At 36.8% G+C, this 20,204-nt stretch overlaps 1 protein-coding gene and 1 pseudogene across 3 annotated transcripts in view; both read right to left on the reverse strand.

Annotated features, from left to right (window-relative positions):
- Positions 1–20,204, reverse strand: part of SLIT2 (slit guidance ligand 2) — a 351,115-nt gene that overhangs the window by 188,298 nt on the left and 142,613 nt on the right. The window lies entirely within an intron of this gene.
- On the reverse strand, positions 4,712–4,825 carry LOC116276870 (U6 spliceosomal RNA; annotated as a pseudogene).

Below are 20,204 nucleotides of genomic sequence, written 5' to 3' on the forward strand. Positions count from 1 at the left end.
GGCGTCAGAAGGCCTCTCTGGGCCAGCACCTGGCAGTGCACCCAGCCACACACGGCAAATGGCTTTGGAGTCAGAGGAGCCTCCACTGGAATGGTAGGTCTGACACCCACTCTCTCCTAGTGTTTGACTTTCCTTTTCCTCCCTCCTTCTCCCTCCCCCCTCCCTCCCTTTCTCCTTCCTTCCTTCTGTTTTTTCTAACTTTCTTATCCTCTACATCTTAGTTTTCAGCTCTGTAATCTCTAACCCTTAGTTCATAGAGTTCTACAAGGATGAAATTAGGCAATGCTTGTAAAACACCCAACACCCAGTATGTGCTCAATAAATGATGGATACTATTTTTAGACAAAGCCGAAGGACCAGGAGGGCAAACATTGTGCCTAATGTAGGAACTGGCATACAAAGGGCTCCACCAACGTTTGTTAATGAATGAATGAATAAAAGAATAGTCATTTGGAGAGGGAAATACAGGAGAGCTTCCATCAGCACAGTGTGGGTCCCAAAGGCCCCCCAGAGCTACAAATCCACCTTAACACTATGTGGCCAAGTGAGAATTCAGGCCAGTTATCCACCCACAGTCGTTGCAGCACATGGGCAGAGAGACCCTAACCAAAGCCTGCTGCTAAACCTGCATGATCAGGAGTGGGAAAAGTGGGATACTGTCTTGCATAATTACTTTTAGGGTGATGGTGCTATGTATTATGAGTCAGGAGAAGAAGGATGAGCAGGAATGATTTGGATACTACAGGCCGTGGTTTTTGCTTATTGTTGGAATATCTGTTCAAAATGTCTGGCTAGCTCTATTTCATTCAAAGGGTCCAAATGGAAACTTAACCGAACCCCTACGAGCCAGGTTTATGTGTTATATTGAGTTACTTTAAAGCTGTGGCGCTTCCTAGGACTAAAATTTCAAAACAGCAGAGACACAGGCCAGAGGAAATCCCTGAAAGCTTGCACTTATTCTAAGATGTAGAAAACTGTGTGAGGTCACAAAACATGCCATAATCAATCTCCTATTTTTTGTCACAACTTCAATACAGGCAGTATAGCAATGCAGCTGTGTGTTTATATTTGTGACATACATATGCATTGTATACACACACACATATAAATGTATACATTTATATTTATACACACATGCACATACACACACACAAATCTTGTTTAATCCTTACTTTTACATCAATCTTGCCAGGTTGGTTCTAAATTTCCCATTTTGAAGATGGGAACACTGAGACTCAGAGAGGTTATGTCAACTGCTTTTGGTTATACAGGTAACAAGGAGAAGAGCTGGGATTTGTGACCAGTCATGTATGGATCTGGAATCCCTATCCCACAGCCCTTTCTCATAGGAACAACTGGGGCCACATACTCCCTGAAGCCCATGGGAATGTTCAGTTTCTTTGAGTGACCTGGCAAAATTCATCCAGCAAGTAATGATTAACAACAGTAGGAAGTAATAATATAAGTAAATAATTACAAATAGTGAGTTAATAACTACCTGGGCAGGTACTGAAACCACTGACGTTTATGAGACCTCAGTCCTCTTGCTCTGACCACTGTGTCCTGCTTTCTCAAAGTCACAGAGGAGTTATCAGATCACAGCTTGAAATGTTATTATGGATTACCCAGACAACCTAATAATCGTTAAAATACCGTCCCTAGAGAAAAACGTGTTCCCAGTTTTAAATAGAAAGCTTGCACATAAATCTTTTAGCCTTATAATGTGGGAATTGCTTTTAAGTTACTAGCAAAGTTTGACTGGATATTACTATAGGAACTGAGAGCGCAGAAAACCAAATGTAACGTCTTATAACTTTCAGAGAGATTTACACATTTGTAGGTTGAGAAGCCGCCTTGCGTCTAGGTAATCCGTATACACACAGGTAGGACAAAGCTGAATCAACCAGAAGGGAGAGAAGCCTGGCCGTCTAGGATAAAAGTGTGACCATTAGTGAGCCTCATGCTCTGCTCTAGGCACAGCCACAGTGTATGTGATCACGTGTGCGAGAATGTGACGAGTTAACAGAAATCCTTGTGAAGCTTTTAGAATTTATGAGGAGCAAGAGGTTAAATATGTGAACGTGTTTGTATTCACAGTCTTTAAAATTTAAATTTAAAGCAACAAAAATCATTAGATACGAAAAGTTACGCATACACAGTGGGAGTTCTTGTGACATTTACTGGTGTTCAACAGTTGACTTATTTTCTCCTTATTGTGGGAGGATTTGTTTTCTAAGGCGACACTGCAAGTGTCACTATATCTCACTATTTACAAATGTTTGGAAATTCAAAGTGTTTCATAACACCTCCTTTCCAAGATGGAGCAACACTGAGTCACAATGGCGCCACCTACTGGGAAGCGACTGAACTACGAAAATAGAGAGTGCCCGTGTACGCCTTTACTGGAAACGGCAAGTAATATACTCTCATATTCTTTTCATGAAGAAATGCCATTGATCGGTGACTTTTAAATTTTTGGGGGGGCTTAATGGGTATAGTTAGTGTCCTGGGAAGCTGAAGATTCCCACCTCCTTAGACTTGTTTTCTCCCTTTTAACTGGATGTCATTCCTGCAGGTGTGTGTATGTATGAGTTATTTGCCTTTTACTTGAGCCAGAAACAAGAGGAAGTGACTTTTAAAATTGACATTCAATTATTAATATTTAATCACTTAAATTAATAATTAAAACCAAATTTCAATATGCGACAAGTTAGAGGTGTGATTCTTAAGACTAATAGGCAGTTACTTCTCCCAGGAATTTTACCAGCATTTAAAGTCTTTGATGTCTTAGTTTGTGTAAAATATAATATCAGGTTTGAGTCAGTGAAATCATCCTGAAGCTTTCACTACTGTTTGTCAAAGGATCATCTGACATCTTATATCAAAGGGAAACTAAATATTCAATATACCCCATGGTAGATGTAATTGTTACCCTCAAACTATAACTAGACTTTTGGAATGAGAATGACAGCAATAGGTTACATTACCAAATTTTCCGAAACACAGAACAAAGAAAAATATTTTCTTATATGGATATACCCATAAGATGGCAGATAATAAATCTTACCTAACCATGTGTGTTTTACCTACTTTGAAAATTAACTACAATACATTCTGATTCCTGGTCTCAGTTTCCAGCGTCACCTGGGACTTCTCTGGACCACTTTATCTACCATGTGTGACTTCAGAGAATTAAAACTAATTTGACAGTCCAAGGGATAAAATATGCTCCCGAGTCAAATAAAAGATGTTTAAATTGTTATTTACTTGGTTTTATATGTATAAATTCTTCCATTCGTATAAAATTCAATAGATATTTATTGTCAAACGCTACTACGTGCAGAATAATGAGTAAGACAGAAAACGTCATATATTCCAGTGAGGAAGAGACTCAACAGACACTTGAGATCATTTCATACAGTGAAAAGTGCTGGAAACTTGACAAGGTAGGGGTGAAAGAGTTACTGTGTCTAGGATTAGAGATGGAAGGAAGGTATGTTAAAGAAAGGAAGGCATGTTTTTAGGTCAAGTAGGGTTCAAGGCCGTAGCAGTGGTGATTTTTGTGCAGGCCAAAAGGATGAGAAGGCTCTGCCAATGTCTGGAGCAGGAAGAGTCAGGACAGACAGAAACACACATGTAAAGTCTGTTAAGTGGGAGCGCGCTGGGCAGGAGAGAAGACAGCTCTCGTGTTACTGACAGAGGATGAGAGTGATAGGAAATAAGTTAGCAGAGGAAGCAGGAGTCCGATCTCTAAAGCCAGAGGACAAAGATGAAAATTTACTCACAAACAGGAACATAGTGAGCAAATGTGAAGGAAATTAGGATGAGGCACCAAGCAATGAGACAGGTTCTCATGTATGTCATCTTTTTTCACCTCCACATTCACCGTATATGGTGGATCTTAGTATCCCGATTCCAAAGACAAGGTAATGAAGGACAAGGTGAAGTAATTTGCTCAATGTCTCACAGATGAGTGAAAAGGAAAGCCCAGATTTGAACCCAAGGCTCCATTCTGTTTCCCCTTGCTTGGCGAGTCATAGTCAAACTTGTCACACTTAAGTGAAGAAAAGATTCTATAAAAGTTTAATGACTGCCAGGAGGAATTTCCCATGGCTGCAAGAACACAGAAGGCAGGTCAGATACATCTAATATCAGACTTAACCCTAACAGAACAAGAAAATTTTTCCAAATAAGTCTTAGGTGAATTGAATGAAGAACTGAATGGAAGACTTATTGAGCAGAAATCATATTTTTCTAATTGTTATCAGAACAATTTTGTTCATTCTGAAATTTCTTAATTGCTTTAAAGCCTGTGTTGAATTTGATTAATGAGATTTATAGTCTTTAAAACACATGCCAGAAAAAGCATTATTAAAACAGGTAATACTTTAATATTAATTTTAACTTTAAAAGGTAAATGGGGTGAGGTGACAATGATTTTTTTCTTCATTTCTAAATTTGTTCTAAGGGGAAAAGTCACTTCATTTTTTTAAAATTGAAGTATATAGTCAGTTACAATTGTCAGTTTCTAGTGTATAGCACAATGTTCCAGTCATGAATCTACATAAATATATTTGTTTTCATATTCTTTGTCATTAAAGATTATTACAAGATATTGAATATAATTCCCTGTGCTATACAGAGGAAATTTGGTTCTTTAAATCTATTTTTAGGTATAGTGGCAAACATTTACAAATCTCAAAACTCCCCCAAAAATATGAAACACTTCACAAATTTGTGAGTCATCTTTGTGCAGGGGCCATGTTAATCTTCTCTGTATCTGTAATTGTTCCAGTTTTAGTATATGTGCTGCTGAAGCGAGCACTATTTGTAAACATTTTTGAAAAACCATTTTCCTCAGTATTTCAGAACTGTTAAAAAGAGAAGTTATTATACACTGACCTGTGGCTCCTCCAATTCATATGTTGAAGCTGTAACTCCCAATGTGACGATAGTTGGTTATATGGCCTTGAAGGAGGTAATTAAAGTTAATGGAAGTCATAAGGGTGAGACCCTAATCCTGTAGGACTGGTTTCTTGTAAGAAGTGGAAGAAATATGAGATTTCTCTCTTTCTCTCTCCCCTCCACCCCCGCCAGGTGCACAGAGGGAAGGCCATATGATGATACAGAGAGAAGGTGGCTGTCTGCAACGCAAGGAGAGAGACCTTACCAGAAACCAACCCTGCTGACATCTTGACCTTGGACTTCTAGCCTCCGTAACAGCGAGAAAATAAGCGCACTATTTAAGCCGCCCAGCGTATGGTTTTTTGTTTTGGTGGTCTTGGCAGAGGAATGACAATAATACATTCAAGACTAACATTTTTAACATATAACGCTCATATTCCTTTCTTTTTCTAATGATTTAGGAACATAAAGGGAGAGCTTAAGGAACACGTGCCTAAACAACAGGTCCAAGATAGAACATAAAATTGACTAATTTAATACTATGTGTAATTTAATACTATGTTTCTGTAGTCGAGGATAAGAATTGAATAAATAAGACCCTTGCTGACAAAGTGTTCATAATCTACCCTTCTTGAATATAAGTGCATCCAGCATTGATATATACAAATACAACAAAAAAATCACATTGAGTAAAGTGGGTAATCCCTTTGAGCTTTAGTTTCCTGATCTGTAAAATGGGAATAAAGAATTGCTCTACACATGAACTACAAAGGTTCAAACTTTCATGCTTTGTGGGAAGAGTGCATTGACCCTGCTCTCTCCCAAGAGACAGTGATAGTTGTAAATGTAGTAAAGCAAGTTAGGACTTTCAGATAAATAGGCTTATTTATAAATTGCTTTAAAAGTTTTATCCTATTCATAAAGCTTCTGTAATTATACCTATGTAAATGATTAAATGTGGTAATATTTGTAAAGACTAAAATTTAGTAAGTGATCAAAAAATGATACCTATTACTATAACAGCTGAAACACTCCTAGGATTAAACACTTTTTCCAACCAGTTGCATTTCCCAGCACCCTAAATATTTACACTTTTCATGAACTCAAATTAGATATTTCTCCCACACTGTATACTTACAGATAGATATTCCTTCCCTGAAAGTATCTGAACTTCATTACATCTACCCTCAATCAGTTCTGTATGTCATAATCAACCAAAATATGATACAAAAATAGAGCTACATCTAGTTTGGGTCATCAATAGGAACTTCTTTAGATGCCACAAGTACACTGGTTGTTCAAATACAAAAAAAAATTTACTCAGAATTAGTCTCTGAGACCCATAGGCCACCTTTAATGCATCAAAACCTACATTAAGGGAGTACAGTAAGTAGAGGAGAGAAAGAAAGGGGCAGAAAGAATATTTAAAGAAATAGTGACTGATAACTTCCAATATTTGGGGGAAAAAAAAACCCAAAACACATCCAAGAAGCTCAATGAAATCCGATTAAGATAAAATCAAAGAGGTTCACACTTAAATACATCACATCCAATCTTTGAAAGAAAAAGGTTAAGAGAGAATCATGAAGGCAGCAAGAAAGAAAAGTGAGTCATCATATACAAGGGAACTGCAACAGGATTAATTGTTTGTCATCAAACCATGGGGGCTATACGGCAATAGGATGACATATCAAAATGCTGAGAAAAAGAAATATCAGCCAAGATTATACTCAGCAAAACTAAACTTCAAAAACTGATGGAGTAGTTAAGACAGTCCCAGATTTATTTTGAAAAAGGAGCATTGTTGCTAACATATCTAGCCCTGCAAAAAATACTGTAAGGGGTTATTCAGACTGAAATAAACTAAGCAGGAACTCAAATCCACAGGAAGAAATAAAGAGCACTGTTTAAGTAATTACACAGGTAAACATCAAAGAGAGTCTAATGGTATCTTTTTTATAACTCTTCTTTAATTTAAAGACAATTACATGAAGCCAGAGTTAGAAGTTATCTTTTTGGGCCTACAGTGTGTACAGATGTAATTTATATGACAATATTATCATAAAGGAGATGAAAGGGGGAAAAACTATACTAGAACAAAAGTTTTATATACTACTAAAATTAAGTTGGTATTTATCCAAATTAAGATGTTAATTGTAATACACAGGGCCATAATTCATTCATTCCATGAATGAAAATACAATCACAACATGGTAAACAAAACTTACTTGATGCAGCTACAGCACATAGAAGGAAGGAAATAAAACATCCTATGTTCATAAATTGGAAGACTTAATATTAAGATACTCTCCAAATTGATCTGCAATTTCAAAACAATTGCTCTCAAAATACTAGTTGTTGATTTTGCAGAAACTGACAAGCTGATACTAAAATTCATATATAAATTCAAGGGATCCAGAATTACAAAAACAATCTTGAAAATAAAGAACAATTGGAGGACTTGCGCTTCCTAATTTCAAAACCTACTATGAAACTACAGACATCACAGTGTGTTACTGATATAGGTATAGACACACAGGTCAAAGGAGCAGAAACAAGGGTACAAAAATAAGCTCTTCCATTCATGGTCAATTGGTTTTCAACAGGATCTTAAGACAATACAAAAAAGCCATTGTCTTTCAACCGGTGCTGCTAGAACAACTGAATTTCCACATGCAAAAGAATGTTACTGCACTCCTACCTCAAACCATATACAAAAATTAACTCAAACTAAATCATAGACCTAAAAGTAGCACCTAAAACTGAAAATGTCCTAGAATAAAAATAAAAGTAAATATTTGTGACCTTAAATTAGACAGCAGTCTTTTAGATATGACACCAAAATTCACAACTGACAAAAGATAAACAAGATAAACTGGATTTCATCAATATTAAAAAGTGTCATTCTGCAAAGGACACCTTCAAGTGAAAATATAACCCACAGAGAACATATTTGCATATCTAATAAGGAGCTTATAGCCAGAGTATGTAAAAAACTCTTACAACTCAACCATTACAAGACAAATAACTCAATTTAAAAGTGAAAAATAAAGTTACCATATGACTCATCAATTCTACTCAATTGCATACCCAAGAGAATCGAAGACATACATCTACCCAAAATCTGTACATAAATCTTCATAGCAGGGTCATTCAAAACAGCTAAAAAATGAAAACAATTCAAATGCCCACTAACTAAAGAATGAATAAATAAAATGTGATAAATATACATGATGGAATATTATTTGGCCAGAAAAAGGAATACATTTTGATACAAGCCACAACATGGCTAATGACTGAAAACACTGTGCATACCTATATTTTACCATGAGAAAAATAACTGAATCTGAGTTAAAAATACTCTGAAAATATTATCTTTGCAAGCTCACATCCAAAATAACAGAAAATGAGAGGTCATTAATGATGGCTTTTCATAGCTCTCATTTTGAAGTAGGGTAGCTCTGACCTCTCATGCTCTCCTCTTGGGCTCTGCTCTTCCATCCCTGCTTTCCTGCATCAACTTCCAAGTCCACATAACAGAAAATGTTCTAATACTTTAGCTCGACATGATATACAAAATCCCGGCAGCCTGAAATATCCTGGCTCCAACAACCCTACATTTGCATTTTCTCATCTTTGTCCTTCCAGAAGTGGGCGCCTACCATGTGACAGATGTTCTGAAGTTAGACATAGTGTAAAGGCCATGGTTTTTAGAGTAAGATCCATCTTGTTCATATTCAAGATCTACTGCAAACTAGTATGTCAGTGACCTATAATTCATTATACCTTGTTGACATTAAGTTTTTTTGTTCTATAAAATGGGTATAAGCCTATTTACTTCCTGGAAAGACCCTGAGAGGATGTAATGCACCAGGTTTCTAGAGAGTTGGGATAGAATATTGGAATGTGAGCAGGACCCAGGAGCCAGACTGTCTGGCTTTGAATTTCAGCTCCATCCCTTACAAATTGTAAAGATTTTGCCATGTCACTTAACTTCTCCAATGCTGTGTCCTCATCTGCAAACTGAAGATAAGCTGACTGATCTCATAAATGGGTTACCGTGATTAAATGAAGCCAGTGAATACGCTAGGTGCATAAGAAGTGCTGCCCACTAATATCATTAATTAGGAAATTATACACAAACACGTATGGGCACCAGTGCATGTGAAAGGTGGGAATGGAAGAGCGCCAACACATTTTATCTGATTTTCTCATGGAACACAGACCAAATTTAAGACGCCGCAGGAGCTCAAAGTTTAATACTGGACTGTATTCTTTCTTCCTCCATTAGGTATCGTGTAGGACAAAAAGCTTAGAAAATGGTCACTTTGAGCAATGTCATGAGCTGCAGCGATACAAGCTGTTTCTTCCTGATCCTTCCATGGTTCCACCAAGCGGGCTAAGTCCCCTGGGCTTCCTAGACTGAGGCTCACTCACCATTGACCCAACGAGTAGAAATGAAGTTTCACAGTCTGAAGCTGGGTTTCCACACTGAATGAAAGAGGAATGGCTTTTCCCCTAAAGGAATTTATAATCTGGTAGGACTAGAAAGATGGTAAAAGTCAAGTGCAATGTCATAAACTAAAGGGAGGCTGGTTGAGCACAGAGAAGGGTCAGTAAACTGCAGCTTTATCCTGTAGGCGAAAAGGGAGTCGAGGGCTGCTTTGGGGCAAAGCAATGCTTAGGTTCCGATCTGAGCATAAAGTCATACGAAACTGAGGCTCAAAAAGGGTTTTCGTCATGAGCTTGGAGTTGGGGATTACATTCTCCTGGTGGATTTACTCTAGTTTTGTACATTTCTTTTTTTATTACATTATAGTGTAGTAACTTGTTTCGATCCAACTTATTTCTTCTGTTTTTGGATGTGAGCCCCTTGAACTAGGTGTCATGTCATTTGGACATCATGTCCCAAGCTAATCACTGAGACTGAAAAACTGTTTAAGAAGCCTCTGTTGAACAAATGAGCTTAAAGAAAATGAGTAACATCACATACTATTTTGATGCAGGTGGAGATAAGGAAAAATCTCGCTGATCACCACTGTTCTCAGATTTCCTCTGCTTTTCTTTATCTGCAGCCCCATCTCAGCATCTGCCTGAAAAGACTTGTCTGTCATACGCACTGCCAATCAAAGTGCTTTGTTTTGTTTTTGCTTCTGATCCTAGAACAGGCTTTTCACAGTGCAGGAGATAGAATCTCTGGTGTTTGGCTCCCCTCCATTATGCTAATTTTTCCTTGGAAATGTAGGAGCTTGAACTTGGCAAGGACATTTTTAGTTTTCCCCAGGTACATCCACATCCAGAACTCAATCAAAAGCTTGAGAACACGGAGCACCTTATATTGTGCTGAAATCACTGCCCATTGAGCTTCCTCAAATAAGGTGGACAAACAGAGATTCTGCATTACATCAATCACTTGGTCTGCTGAAGACAATTTCATGCTCTGGCCAACTGAGGGTCCTGATGTTTTGCTGACTTGTTTGGGACTAAACCGTTGAGATTCTGAAGTTCTCCACTACTGCCTGCCAAGTCGGAATGCTGAATTAGAATAGTTGAGAAGATGGCAGGACCAGTGAAAGGATAGACATCATTTGGTTAAAACCGAAAAGAAATAACAATTGTCAGATATTTCTAGAATATTTTTAGTCCAGTTTTGTTCTTCACAACTTGAAATAAGTATTTTGACCCAGATTACACTGACTGGTGATTCTGGTAACATATCTAAGTATGTCTGTCCATTGATTTTCTTCCATATCAATCCCTTCCTTTGTTTTTCCCAAAGACAAAACTCTAACCTAGAATAGATATTGAAGGGGAAGAGCAGACACCAGAAGTTAAAATTTAGTATCTGGAAGATAGTCTGACAGTGTGTGCTTTTATAAACCTCTCTCATCATGAAAGAAGCTACTAGCATTCACGTAATACACTGGATCCTTTTGAAATCCTGGGGCAGGAACCCTGTAGGTTTAGAGGAATCGGTATCCTGGGAATAGGAGCAGTGCACATCTGAACCAGATTTAGACCACACAAAAGTCTGGCTTTAAAAGTAATGAGATTTGGCCGATTTGAGAGGAGAGGAGATGTTTCTAGTGTAATTAGCAAAGCAGCCTTTTCTGTAGTAAGTTGGTTCCGGATTCGGTGTTGAATTTTGTTGGTGCTATAACATACAATTAAAAGTGCACAAGTCATAAGAAAACAGCTCAGTGAAGTTTAACAAAATAAATACACTCATGTAAGAACAGTAAGAAAACAAAACACTACCAGTAACCCCTTCCCCCATGACTCTTCTCAGTCATTTATTTCCCTAAAGGGAAACGCAGTGTTGATTCTTTTTACAGCAGGTTAGTTTTGTCTATTTTTAGACTTTACATAAATCAGATTTTTAGAAAAGAAGTCAAGCAGTCTATACCTTTTGCACCTGGCATTTTTGGCTCAACATTATGTTTGTAAGTGTCCACGTTGTTGTAAGTAGTCATGGTTTATTTTCATTGCATGCTGTGTTCATATCCATGTCATGAATATTCTCCGATTTATTTTTTGTGTCCCACTGTTGATGAAAATTAAGGTTGTTTCCATTGGAGGTTTTAAAAATACTGCTCTTACGGACATCTTGGAACACATTTTAAAAAATACGAATATATATATATATATATATATATATATATATATATATATATATATATATATATATATCTGTTGAGTATATACCTAGAAGTGGAAATTTTGGACCATAAGGAATGGATACGTTTGGTTTTAGCAGCCATAACAAAACAGTTTTCCAAACTGGTTGTGTCCATTTATGTCCCAAATGGCAATTTTTGAGAGTTTCAGTAGTTCTATAGTCCTTGCCAACACTTGGTGTTAAGTTTTTTTGTTTGATTTTAATGGCCATGTTATTGGATGGGTAATGGCATCTTTCTGTGGCTTTGATTATCATTGTCCTGATGAATAATGATGTTGAACACTTTTTTTCAGAAAAAAGAATATGACACTTTCATTAGTGATGTTGAACATTTTTAATGTGTTTATTGGCCATTTGTATATTCTCATTTTGAATTTGAAGTGCCTAAGACTTTTGTCCCACACCTCCTTCACTTTGTTTTATTGGGTTATCGTCTCTTTCTTATTGATTTATAGAAGTTTTAAAAAATATATAGTTTGTAAATGGCTCCTTCAGTAGTTACACACATTACAAATACTTCTCTCATTTTATTTATGAAATAGCATCTCTGATGAAGTTAATATTTTAAATTTTAATAGAGGTCAAATTCTCATTCTTTTCATTTAACGTTTCTACTCTACATGTCTCATTTTTAAAAAATGTGCCTAGCCAAAGATTTTGTAAATATTCTGTGACATTTTCAAGAAGTATTACTGTTTGGCATTTCACAGTTGAGTCTTCAATCTACATGAAATTAATTTTTGTGTCTATCTGAGATAAGGGGTAAGATACAGTTGTTCTCATTTGCAAATTCAGCTAACCTAGGACTATTTATTGAAAAGACTGTCATTTCCTTGTGGCAAGGGAAGAAAGACTACACTACCACACAAAAGCTGAGTCAGTCCTAAAGTGATACCCATCACGTGCTATTGACTAGACCTAGTCACATGGCCCAACTAACTGCAAGAGCATCAAGAGGAGCAAATGACATGTTAGTGAGTATTACTGCTGCTGTAATATTTGCCAAGATGATAACCACTTGTCTGTCATATGAAAATATACTTTCTGGATCATTTTACTATTCATGCATTGGAGAAAGTAAATAATAACATATTTCTTTATAAGAAAGAACCCAAGTGGAAATTGATTTTTAAGAATTAGCTAAAGGTAGGAATAACGTGACAATTTGTTGGTTTCCAAATATCCGATCATACAGAAGTTTGATTGTGGCCACCATGTACTACTTACATATCGATACCATCTTCCACTTGGGTTGAATATAGTAACAGTAGTCTCAATGCTTTCTTGTTGATAACCATAGATTAATTAAAAAAAGAAGTGAAGGAAGGCCAAACAGACAGACAAGCACAAAGAAAATTATATGGCAGGCACATTGCTTTGCATTTCCACACATCTTACCATCATGGGGGAAAAAAACAAAAAACCTTCAATGCTACCAAAACATTGTGATTACTAAATAAAAGTACATGTATCATTAGCAATGATGTCTCTGTCTTGCTCATATTCCTTAATATAATACAAAATAACCCAACTCCCATAATGAAAATTTTATATTTTTACCTTTTTCATAGACTTCAGAACTTTGAGAGTTCTAAAAAAATGATTAAGACAATTCCCTCACTCCGACAGTTTCACATAAATCTCTCTCAAAGAGAAGCAGAACACTCTAAGCACTGGAAGGAAATTTTCTTACTTTCTTAAACTCCTAGAACATAGACTATTACTTTATTACAAAGTACTTGATTTTATACGTAGTAGGTGGTATATTTATGTACTATGTATTGCTGTATATGCTATTATATATCATCCGTATATGAATAGTACATGTATAGATATATGTAATTCTGGTTATCATGTGTTACATTACAACTGTCTACACAAGCAGATTGATTATACCTCTGCAGGGAGTAGGGACCATGCTTTAGTTTGTTTGTTTGTTTTGTTCAGAATACGCATTGTATCTGGTGCAGAACATAAGGAACTCAGTCCATGAAGTATCTCCCTCTGCTCCAACCCCCTGAACCCCTCCCGCACCCCGCCTGTCCATTTCAGACATCAGGGAACTATATACAAACGAGCTCTTCTTTATAAAGGTTGTAAGGCATATTTTTGAAAAATCCTTAGAAGGTTTTCATAGTATTTTATTAACATGAATTCCTTAAATTCTTTTTCTAGTCATCCAGACTCCAGGAATGTTGCAAATAACGCTCAGATTTTTTAGAAACCAAAGTAATGATTTTGGAATAATAGGACTCCATTATCTAAATACAGATTTTTAAGCCCTTCAGAACCTTTCTCATGCTTGGCTATAATTTTATAACTATAGAGAAACGTGCTGTTTTGTTTAAAAGTATAGGACAGACATGGGTTTATAATGATTCTAAGTTTTCTGGACAACATTTCCTCTTGTCCATTCACTCATTAAACAATTCATTTAAGAATTTCTTACTGAGTACATGACACTCTAGGTTTTGTGCTAGATTGTCAAGAAATATACATAATAACCAATAATACCCACTGAGCAATTCTTATGTGCTGGTGTGCTAGGCACTCTTCCAAGTGCTTCCCTTCTATGAACTCTCGTTATGCCTAGTAAGTTAACCTTAAATGATTCAGAGAATTAAGCTGTTTGCCCAGGGTCACAGCTAGTGAGGGACAGAGGAGAATTTTGAATCAAGGCTGTCTTGTTCCCGAGCCGGAGTCTGTAATCATGTGCTGTTCTGCCTCTACCTCAGGTTAAGCAGCTAATTAAACTGGTGTTCTAGAAAACGTCTGAGGCTTTAATGTAGAGTAGATTTAAATCATATCTTAGGATATGATTTAATCATATCTTAGGATATCTTAGGAAATATCCTTATTACACTTAAGAGTTTGCTAAGATACAACAGAAACTAGTACCCCATTCTTAAAAAATACACACACACACACACACACACACATATATATATATATATATATAAATAAAATATATTACCTGACTTCTTTCATCATCAAAGGTGTCATGATCTCTGCTGTTGCCTATGAGTGCATACATTAACAGAAAATGATGCAATTGGAAAACTGAAAAGGTTTTAAAACTTAAGGACAAGTTTTTCAAGGCCACATTTGGACACTATTATGGACAAGCAATCCTCATTGGAGAAAAATTAAAACTTAAAGTCTGTGTGGTCCAACGAAAAAAGTCTTCCAAACTTCACAGCTGTGTTTTGTTTGCTTTTTTTTTTTTAAACACCACCATTGACTTGTCTTCAACTTCTGCATTGGACTAACCATTTCTTGAATGGCAAACAGCTCTAGCATCACAAATTAAAATTTAAAATTTTATATAAGTTCTGCCCCTGCAAAAGGCCCTGAAAAGGAAGGCTCTGTGAATCAAATGCTTTGCTAACAGCACGTTATCTGTATCAAAATCACAGTACCCTCTTCCTTAATAAAGTTCTCCTTCCTTTGCTAATTAAGACAGTACCAAATAAATAAATAAGTTACTTATTCAGTCACGAGCGCTGAATGCTCCCAGTAGGTAGTCTTTCCACAATTCAATTTCCCCAGTGGGACTAGAAGAGGAAATGAAACAACAAATTGTACTCTTGATGAACTAAGCAGAAGCTGCTATTCTACAGGGAGTCCTGCTAGGTCAATTAGTTCATCGTGCTAACAGAACAGCAATCCAGAAACCAATGCCCCGGCAACAAAAGTTCAAAAAAGTGAAGTTCAATGGCCTCTCGTAACACTGTCTCCAGTGGAAACTCCTGGAAATTGGTGTGTGGTTTGCCAACAGTATTTTAATACATGATACTAAGCAAAGATTCATGTTAAGTCAAATTAGAAGCATTACTGCATCACTGAGTATCTACCTTATAAACTTACCTCTATACGTATTTTCATTAAATGACACTTACTTGTGTTTCCCGAGTCAACTTAAGTAAAAATGGTATGAAATAGCAATATTTTAAATTGTTACTGTTTCTCCAGTTTTCCAATTGTGTATTTTAACTCCCTAAAATAAAATATAGCTGGCCTTCCTTTTTAAATTTTTTTAATTAAAATAATTTTTATTGATGTAGTTGATTTACAATGTGTTAATTTCAGGTGTACAGCAAAGCGATTTCAGATTCTTTTCCATTATAGGTTATTACAAGATATTGAATATAGTTCCTTGTGCTATATAGTAGGTCCTTGTTGTTTATCTATTTTATATATAGTAGTGGATATCTATTAATCCCAAACTCCTAATTTATCCCTTTCTCCCCTGCTTTCCCCTTTAGTAATCATAAGTTTGTTTTCTATGTGAGTCTGTTTCTGTTTTGTAAATACATTCATTTGTATCATTTTTTTCAGATTCTACATATAAGTGGTCTTATATGATATTTGTCTTTCTCTGTCTGACTTAGTTCACTTAGTATGATAATCTCTAGGCCCATCCATGTTGCTGCAAATAGCCTTATTTGATTCTTTTTTATGGCTGAGTAATATTCCATTTTACACACACACACACACACACACACACACACACACACACACATAAAATACCACATTTTTATCTGTTCATCTCTTGATGGACATTTAGTTTGTCTCCATATCTTGGCTATTGTAAATAGTGCTGCTGCGAACACTGGGGTGCATATATCTCTTCAAATAAAAAGAGTTTTCATCTTTTCTGAATATATGCCCAGGAGTGGGATTGCTGGATCATATGATAACCTTATTTTTAGTTTTCTAAGGAACCTACATACTGTTTTCCATAGTGAGCTAGCCTTCATTTCTAACAATCTCAACTACTTTAAAAATGTATATGTCTACAAAATAACATATTTTAGATCTAAATGGAATTGGATGTGAACAGTTATTAAATATATTTTTATAATTAAAATAAGGTAGATACTTCCCTTAAGAAATCTGAGAATTTTAAATGAACAAATGTTTTGTAATATCACTACTATTGTATTTATAGACTATTTAGAGCTTACACAGTGCTTCCACTTGTATTACCTTTTTGAATATCTTGATATTTTGTTTTAAAACTATAAATGTATCTCTAAGTCAAATCCTTCACCACGTTTTAACTTAAAAAGTTTTCTCTCTCATAATTTCCCACATTTAAATCTTTATTTCAAAGCTGAAAAGAATACTAACATCTTTTTATGTAGGCGTTTAATTTTTTTTTTTATTGAGACTGTGAAAATGGGTCAGTGCTGCTGTCCTCATCTTACCTAAAGGAACTGAAGAGCCACGATGAGAAAGGGCACTCATTGATGAGTGGTGAAGCTTGAATAACCCTTTGTCCTCTGAGTTCCAGACTCCCACTTGCAGTTTTGAGATATATCAACCCAGCAATGGATGAACCAGCACACGCTGAACTATTCCGGGTGCTGAAGGTGAAATGTGTGGGGCAGAAAGTATGGAAGTGTGGGGTGAAGGTAATCGGCTGGGCAATGAGTTTGCTAAAACTAACATCCCACCTTATTCACTGTAAGCAGATTTTTTTTTTCCTCAGTATGGCAATAATGCTAAATCCCTTTTATTTCTTTAATGAGATATGTAGTAAATATTCAGTGTATAAACTGAATACAGGTAACTAAAAATGTACTACATAACAACAATAAAAACGAATTAATAAATATGAAACATTGAAATTTCCATTTTTAATGAGAAACAGAATTAGTATTGTCTTTATAACTTTGCTCTTACTAAAACTAACAAATACAGCTAGCTATTACATATATAACAGATAATTCAAATTTTACACAGATAATTTAACTCTTTTTTCATTTCTGACTTAAGCAATAACTTTTACTCAATTTTCTTAGGTACAGTAAAAACAACTTGATAATGGTATTAAGGGCAGATTTAAGCCTTGAGAGATTTTTGATTCAAATTTTGGGTTCCAGCATCTTTCCAGTCATGTGACTCTAAGCATTTTATTTACTCACTGTTCCCACTGTCCCATCCTTCAGGGCCCATCCTCCCGTTTCTCCCTTGTATCCTCTCAGGTACCTCCAGGAGGTGTGTTGTTCCTCTGCCCCTCGGGGCTCAGTGTCCCCAGCTTCCCACTTCTCCCTCCTTCCCTCCAGAGTGAAAAAGAGGAACATATTCTAAGATCACCAATCAAATGAGACAAGAGTAAAGCAAATATTTTAAAATAAAAATGTTAGAAATTAAAAAGAAATCTAAGCACTTCATAAAACAATACTAAGAGCCCACTGATAAAATGATAGTTAATTTAAAAAATGCATATTTGTTAAATATGATGCTTTAGGTACTAGGTAAATGTTTCACATGCATTCACTTGTTCAATCTTCATTCCCAACCTGTGAGATGGGTATTATTAGGGTCCCACTTTTAGATGAAAAATCGGGGAGCCTAAGTAAGCTGGTCAAAGACCCACACTTAGGGATCAGATGCACACCACAGACTCCATTCGTAACTTCTCCCTTATATCAGATGGGAGAACACAGTTTAGATTTGGGGCAAAAAGGGTCTTTACCTTCCACTCTGAATCAAGATCTTAGAACTGCTCACTCGAGTGTGTTTGCTGAGATATCCCCGAGCTGGTTATGGCGAACCCACACCCTGGCTGCAGGGGTGGGGGGCACGTCCGCTGGATGGAGCAGGGGAGAGTCAGCACAGATAGAAGGCCTTCCCAGTTGAAGAGCACACCCTTCCAGCTCTGCCTCTCACCCAGAAACATGATTCATGGAGCATCCACCAAACAGAAGGGCGAGCAAATGGAGGAGAAAGCCAGGAGGCGGGGAGTCACAAAGGAATCAGCCAGATTGGCTCTTACTTTTGAGGTACAAATTCTGGTCTGACAGCAAAACTTGTTTCAACAAATATTTAGCTCTGATCAACACAATTAGCTAGAGTTCGTCCCAAGAATTGGATGGAGAGACAATGTTCTTTCAACACAGTGTCTCTGTGGTGACAGCGGCATGATGAGATGCGAGAATCATTCACTCCTTACCAACCACTTCTTCTCCTTTCTTCCTTTATGACTTCAGTTCCACCCTTACTCAGAAGATGATAACGGGTGAAGACGATGACAAAGATGAAGCCCATCCAGCTTGAAGCCCATCATCCTTGCAACGATAGCCTCACCAGTAACTTAGACTCACTTTTGTCTGGGGATTTTATTGCAAATGCCCTAAAGTCCCCAAAATACCTATCTTCTCTGTACATGCATCTTAGCTGCTGAGTACTCATGGAACAATCTCAGAGTCAGCTAGCATCTGCATAAAATGTATGGTCACCACCTTTGAGCAGGATTTACCAGTGCATGTTGATACATGTGTCTGTCTAGTCAGCTCATTCTCTGGCTCTCCTGCTCTGAAGCTCTCAACTCTTCTCCAACACCTGGACCCCACTCCACTGGCCTTCCTCATACTCTACAGAAGCAATTGCTTTCTATTCACCAAGGAAATGGAGAGGGGTTAAACAGAAACTGTCTTAACATCCAACATCTGAATCTATGAGCTGACCTGCTTCTTCACGGCACCTGTCTCTTACTTCTGTGTTCTGCATCCCTCTTACCTCCTCAGGACCCTGGAGATGTCTACTACCAACCTTCTCCTGTACCTTTAGTCACTCTCTCCTTTTGACTCCTTTCCATAAGGGAGAAAATCTTACCTCCCGTCTTGCAACAAAAACAAAAACACATAAACTCTTTCAATTCCCTTTCCTCTTCTAGACAATAGCATTTGCTCAATTTACTCATTTTTTTCCAAGGTCAAGTATCAAACAAGAGTTGTTTATTCTTTGTTTCTTCACTTCCTGCTTCCTCTAATAGTTCTACTCTAACCACTTTACCTGGTGTGTTCTTACTACAGTTAATTTGGCCTCAATATCCATTTCACTAAACCATGAAATATACTTAGTGCTCATTGTACTTGACCTAACAGCAGTATTCACCCTGTGGGCCCACTCCCTTCTCCTTCAAAACATTCCTTTCCTAGACATCTGACGTACCACATTCCCATTTCTCTCTTTAGCTTCCCTGATTAGTTCCTCCCTCTTTAACTGATCATTGGTTGCTGGCTTTTTTTCAGGCATTAGGTGCTCTTCTTTTTTATTCTGTATCTTTCCCTACATTGTAACCCAATCTACCTGTGTGTCTTCAATTTCCATCCCTATGTTTATGACCTGTAGATTTATACTGTAATTGAGAGCTTTCTTCTGCACTCCAGAACCATATACCCATCTTAACGTTTCATTTGCTCCACAGTAGTCCAGACCTAATTTGAAGAGAAAAAAATAAAACTTCAGTGCTAAACTTATAAACTTCCCCACAACCAAAACTCTGCCTCATCCTATATTCCACATCTCATATACTCAAACCAGAGCCCTGGGAACCATAGTACACTCATCTCTTTTTCTATCCATCAATCCCGAAATTTTACAAATTCTCTCTTCTAAAGATTCTAAAAGTATCTACCTTCCTTCTTTCCAAGAGCCATCCTTCTAGGCCAAGATGCAATAATCTCTCTCCTGCATTACTGAATTGCCTCCTGTTGGCTCTCTCTGCATCCACAGCTCCGATTCAATCAGTCTTCCCCACAGTAGTCGCAGTAATCATCAAAATAAGATGCATAGGATTTACAGGTATGCTTATTAAATCAAACTCATA

This window comes from Vicugna pacos, chromosome 2, assembly GCF_048564905.1.
Source record: "Vicugna pacos chromosome 2, VicPac4, whole genome shotgun sequence".
In the NCBI taxonomy this organism is placed as follows: Eukaryota; Metazoa; Chordata; class Mammalia; order Artiodactyla; family Camelidae; genus Vicugna; species Vicugna pacos.